Source organism: Papaver somniferum, chromosome 2 (genome assembly GCF_003573695.1).
Source record: "Papaver somniferum cultivar HN1 chromosome 2, ASM357369v1, whole genome shotgun sequence".
NCBI classification, from domain to species: domain Eukaryota; kingdom Viridiplantae; phylum Streptophyta; class Magnoliopsida; order Ranunculales; family Papaveraceae; genus Papaver; species Papaver somniferum.
Window position 1 is genome coordinate 6,853,920 of NC_039359.1, and position 6,636 is coordinate 6,860,555.

The following is a 6,636-nucleotide window of genomic DNA, read 5'->3' on the forward strand; positions in this document are numbered from 1 at the left end:
TCATTTTGATGAATGAAGCTCTTAATATATCTTGCCCTTTTCTTTTCAAAACAACAACAACTATGCATGTTTCATGCTAATGTAAATAATTTTATGGTGGAAATGTCAAATATCTATTATGAACGCGGAGTTGTCTAAAATCGAGTGTTAAAAGCGAAGTCGTCTAAAATCGAGTGGTATACTTGTCCGAACGAAGTATTATGAAACATGTGCATATTCTCATCCTATTCAGACTTTAGGGACAAAAACATGGAGCTGTATTTTTTTTTTCCTCGAAGTTTCACTTTTTCCGCTTCTAAAAACAGTGGCGGAACTAATAATTTGATTGGAGACTTGAGAGTTGGAGTACTATTTTCTTATCGGAACTTAGACATATTCTCGTGCACCATGTAAAAAATTCTATTTGGCATATTAGGTGGCATGGCATGTCAAAAGTTCTATTTAGCATATTAGGTGGCATGACAAATTAGTTGTGAGAAACATATGATCTAATATTATTGAGAAACGTATTTTCAGATAATCTTTTGAAAGAGTATTACACAGTATTTAAGGACAGTTATTTGTTGTCCTAACAAGACCAGGAAACTGACATGACATAGGTCAAGTCAACATTGATTTGACACACACTTTATTGACACACTTACATATATCTAATATACCCCCCTCAATGTGATACTAACAGACACAATATCAAATTGAAAAACTGAAAAAATATGAAGAAACAAAAGAAGAAACTCTAAGAGATAAGTTTTGATATTTTAAGAATAAAAGAAATTGAAGTTGAAGTTGAAGAAGACTCTAATAACTGATGCACTAGTATTATCACATAACAATAAAACTGACTTAACAACAATCTGCAAATCAGCTAACAAATATGAGAACCATTGTAATTCAGTAGCATCAACAAAGAGACATTTGTATTCAGTCTCTGCAGAAGATTTAGACAATGTGGACTGCTTTTTAGAAGACCGAGAAACTAAATTAGAACCCAAAAATACTTCATAGCCAGAGGTGGACCTTCTTGTATCTGGGTATCCTTCCCGATCAGAATCCACATAAGCTTTTAAACTTGTTACATCACACTTTTTGAATGAAATACCCATACCAACTGTACCTTTCAAATACTTTAAAATTTTGTTAACCGGTTGAAGATGCATATCAAAAGGAGAATGCATAAATTGTGAAACATAATTCACAGCAAAACATATATATATATATATCAGGTCTGGTAACAATTAGATATTATAATCCACCTACAAGAGTCCTATAAGCATTTAGATATTCCAATTTAATATCATCAGGTATAGAAAATCTACTAGACTTTACCACTGGTGTATCACAAGACTTACAATCTAATAAATTTTCTTTAGGTAACAACTCTAATGTGTATTTCTTTTGTGTTAATGTAATAGAATCACTATCCCTTACTGCTTCAATGCCCAGGATTTTTTTTTTGCTAAATCTCATAATTCTTTCATAACAAACTCTTTCTTCAAGGAATTAACAATATCATCAATCAATTGAGAAGAACTACCAATCAATAAGATGTCATCAACATATAACAGTAAAATAAGAATACCATGAAGAAGACTTCACAAACATAGAAGTATCAAATACAGACTTCTTGAAACCATACTTGACAAGAAAAGAACTGAACCTATGAAACCAGGCTCTTGGAGCTTGTTTAAGCCCATATAAACTCTTTTTAAGATGGCATACATAATTAGAAGGATAATCAAGATTAAGAAACCCTTGTGGTTGTGACATGTAAACATTCTCATCCAAATAACCATGTAAGAAAGCATTACTTACATCTAATTGTTTTATTTGCCAATTGTAAGTAATATCCAAACAAAAAACTACTCTCTGGCTGTTGGAGATTTAACAGTTGGAATAAAAGTCTCGTTAAAATCAATGCCATCTTGTTGATTATATCCCTTAGCAACTAATATTTGTATCTGTCAACAATACCATCAGACTTTTGTTTGATCCTATATACCAATTTCGATCCTAATATATTCATATGAGGTTCAGGTGCAACATACTTCCAAGTATCATTATTCATCAATGCAGTATATTCTTCTTTCACGGATATTTGCCACTTTGGATTCTTAATTGCTTCCTTGAAAGTCTTAGGATTAGTTAAAGTAGTTAACGATGTTGTATAATTAAAAGAAATAAGATGTTTTACAGAAAAAATGAGAAACATGATCTGGATAAGTTTTTGGTTTTGAAATACCTTTTTGAGACCTAGTAACCATAGTACTATAAGGAACAACTTCGTGAGAAGAAATAAAATGAACTTCGGGAAAAGAGGAAGGATGATAAGAAGGTAAATCTTGAATGGCATAGTAAAAATATGATTCAGAAAAAACAACATGCCTGGAAATAGAAAGCTTTTTAATCACAAGACTATGACATTTATAGCCATTATGAAGGGGACTATAGCCAGTAAAAATACATCTAACTAATTTTGGTGAGAGTATATCTGCTCTTGAGTAAGCAAGATTAGGATAACAAATAACTCCAAAAGTTTTAAGAAAAGCATAATCTGAAGAAACACCAAACAAAACCTCAAATGTTGATTTGAAATTTAAAACTTTAGCTAAGATGACATTTTGGTTTCTTGGGATATCTGGTGAAGAATTTTATGGACCTGGTGAAAAAGTTGAACAAATTGGCATTGAGGGAAAAGAATTGTATGGTGACCTTTCAGTTACTTGTTGATTAATTAGCTACTAACACTTCATACACCACCTTTAAAATATGATAATAACTTTAGGATTTGAAAATTTTTCATGCTTGCGTTGCCACTCTGTACGATGTTGTCTTTCCACATCAACATCCACAACAACCTCTCTTGGCTTGCATTATCGTAGCAATATAAGAGGCGACTTCCTTATTTACCATAATGAACCGTTGTGCCAACCCAATTGCATAACCGTCATTGATATTCATGGTTTTTTCTTGATATTTCCGAAATATGTTCTCTCACACGCTGTTACCATGTTGTTGTACACCATCGATACAATCTTAAGTAAAAAAAAAACAACATAATCACGACAAATACATTCATCTTCAGCGAGAGTGGATTTTGGACCCCGAACTTTGTCCATTTTACCATTACCTTTTCCGTGAGATTGAGAATCCATATTATAAGAAATTAAGAAGTGTAGAGAAGGTGCGATTAGTTTATCTTGGTGTAGATTAGAAGAATAGTGAGATTGAGAAATTCTAGAAAGATTTAAAAATTCTGGTGTGAGTTGAAATGAATCTGAACTTAGATATTTATAGAGAGGGAATTTCTGGAAGTTGGATGAGGAATTGATGATCAAGAGTAGCGCTGGCGCTCTTCAGACCAACGAGCGTTGTTCTGAAAATCGAGCGATGGAGTCTCTATCGCTCACTGGAGATTCCATTGTCTATGCTAAATGGTATATTTGAAACTTTAACACATACTTTTGTCACTTTGCCATACCCATAGTGGATACAAAAGTGACAAATTTTGGTGTTTGACATGTGCATATGAATATGCGTTAAGACAAAATTTTAAGCATGATATATTAATATTTAATAAATAAAATGAATTCCCACTTTTGGGCGGGCTGGATCCAGGATAACAGAGTCCCGGTTCCTCCCTTGCTAGAAAGTGTAGGAGACTTGGTGACAAAATAATTCGTATCTCAGTTAAGGTTGTGCATGTATACATTTGCCTATACTCCTACATTGTCGATATGATAGTGTTTTTAATTGTTTGCATGACTTTCTATTTCTCTTATCTTCTCGTCTCTTCTACACCAATTACCCATTTACAAGATGCTTTGTGTGTAATTTGTCAGTGTCAATATGTTATTTAGAAAAAATCGTGGTTAAGAAAATCTAATCAACTACAAAAATTAAATTAAAGGAGCTGACTAAAAGAAAAAGAGAGTACGTGAAATAAGATAAGTACGAGGAATATGTTTCTAAACAACAATCCAGAATAAGTGGCTAGACCTTAACCCATTTGGATCATCCTTTTATAAGCAAAGGCCTTCAAAAAGGCTAATGACCCCCCTCAACAATTGGCATCAACCATATTGGAGGAACAAACCAGTACATAGTAGATTTGTTTGTTTTGTCCCAAAGGGTAAGTTCATGAACACAGGATTACAGGTACGTGTTTGAAAAATAAACAGACATGCTACAAGACTAGAAGAGAAGAACTGGATATCTTTAAAGATAGCATCCGTTCTAGAGTTTCCATCAAACAAGCCAGCAGAAAATTGATTGATCGGACTATGAGCATCACTCTTTATAATTAGATGGGTAAGCTTTGCTCCACAGATTTTTTTCAAGGCCTCCCAAATAACTCTAGCTTCAGCTTCTTCAGTAAACTCTACTTGAAAAACTATCGAAGCACAAAAGGAGGCAGTGTTGGAGAAGTCCCTCATCACAAAACGTGCACCATTGTTCCCCGAAAATTTATCATAAGCACCGTCAGTGTTACACTTTATCCAGCCAGTTGGTGGGGGCATCCATTTGTCACATACACTAACAGGGACCATATGGGAAACAATAACACTAGTTTTTCTAGTTAATAACATGGCTCTAGCTCTCATCAGAACAACGGTATAGTTTTCTTCGATATTTTGAAAAACCAGGGTATTCCTACTTTTCCATAAAGACCAAAGAATATCAACAAAGAGGCATTGATCTCCATCAGGGAGCTTATAACATAATTAACTAACCAGAATAACATCCAATCAATAAAGGATTTACTACTAAAAACCTGAGTGTTGACACAAGAGGAGGATAAGAACCAAACGCGACTAGCAAAAGTACAAAGTACTAAAGCATGCATAATCAATTCAGAAAGATCATTACATCTAGCACAGTCAATAGAGTTCATTGGCATTCTAGTATGAAGAACAGTTCTGGCAGGTAAGGCATTTCTGGCAGCTTTCAAACTAAAAACTTGAATTCTATAAGGCACATTAATTTTCCAAATACGCTTCCAAAGAGCACTACAAGGGGAAGGCCTAAGCCCTCGAAGTCCCAAGTAAGCAGATTTAGAGGTAAATCTACAATTCTTTGAAAGATCCCAAGCCCTCCTGTCAGGAGTGCAAAACTGGCTTAAGGGAATAGTGACAATCTTCTTAGCAGAAGCATCATCAAAGCGAGTGTTTAATCTATCAACATCCCAAGATATGGTAATAGGATTAATAAAGTAGGAAACCTTTATAGTTGGATCTGGAGGCACAAAGATTTGGGATATCAGAACCTAATGAAGGAATCCATTTGTCACACAAGGGTCAATAAATTGACCATCTCCAACAATCCAAGTGATAAAAGGTTTAATAAGCTCTTTGATAGCATGCAAGCATTTCTAGGTCCAAGAATAATTAGCAGGACACTTGGTATTTAACAAATCAGTTCTAGGAAAGTATCTAGCTTTAAGGGTAGAAGCTAGCATGCAATCAGGGTTTTCAATTATCCTCCAAGCATTCCTAGCAAGCATAACAAGATTATTGAGCTCAGCTTTCCTGAAACCAAGACTTCCTTCAGACTTAAGAGAACAAAGAATATCTCAACCCAAAAGATGAAGTTTCCTATCTTTTGGATCAAGGGTTTCCCCAAACCAAAATTTACAAAGGTGAGAATCCATTTTTCTACAAAGGTGTTTGGGGACAAGGAAAGCACTCATTTGATACAAAGGTATCTAGTAGCTTGGGAAAGAAGCTTATGAAGCCAGGTAGAGATTATAGCATCAGCAGCCTGGAGAATACTCATGTGGGTTTGGATTTTAGAAGTTTTAAAAGCTGTAGGAGTGCCCAAATATTTTTCTCTTAAATCCCTATTACTAATATCAAGGATACTAGAGAGCTGTTGTTTGAGATGTCCTGGAATTTTTTTACTAAACAGAATACCATACTTGACAAAATTAATTTCTTGACTAGAAGCCAAGCAGTACTTTTGAAGGTACCCTTTGATAGTCTGGAAGTATTCAATAGTATCTTTAGAAAAATGTAGGGAATCATCATCAAATAGAAGGTGTGTCATGGCAGGAGCATTTTTATACACCTTTATGCCTTCAACCAAACCTTTCCTAGTTAGAACATCTATATAAGAGGACAAATCCTCAGAGAAAATAATGTAAAGATAAGGATACAGAGGGTCTCTTTGTCTTAAACCTCTTTCTGACTTGATAAGACTAGTGGGGCTACCATTAAGGAGAATAGAATAAGAAACAGTGGAGACACACTAATTTATGAATTTAACCTAGTGATCAGAGAGACCCATTTTTTTTCAAAACCTTCTCCAGAAAAGATAATTCCATCTTATCATAGGCCTTAGACATGTCAAGCTTGATGGCAGCAATACCAATAGCTTTATCATGGTGATTGACAGCATAGATGGCCTCATTAGCTAGAAGGATATTATCAAAAATACTCCTTTTAGGAACAAAAACACTTTGGTTTCGGGAAATGATATTATTCATAAAGGGCTTTAATCTGTTAGCTAGAGTTTTAGATAGGATCTTATAAATAAAGTTACAAAGTCCAATGAGTCTATATTGAGAAACCAACTCAGCTAGAGGGACTTTGGGGATGAGAGCTATGTTGGTATGATTGAAAACTTTAGTTATATTTCCAG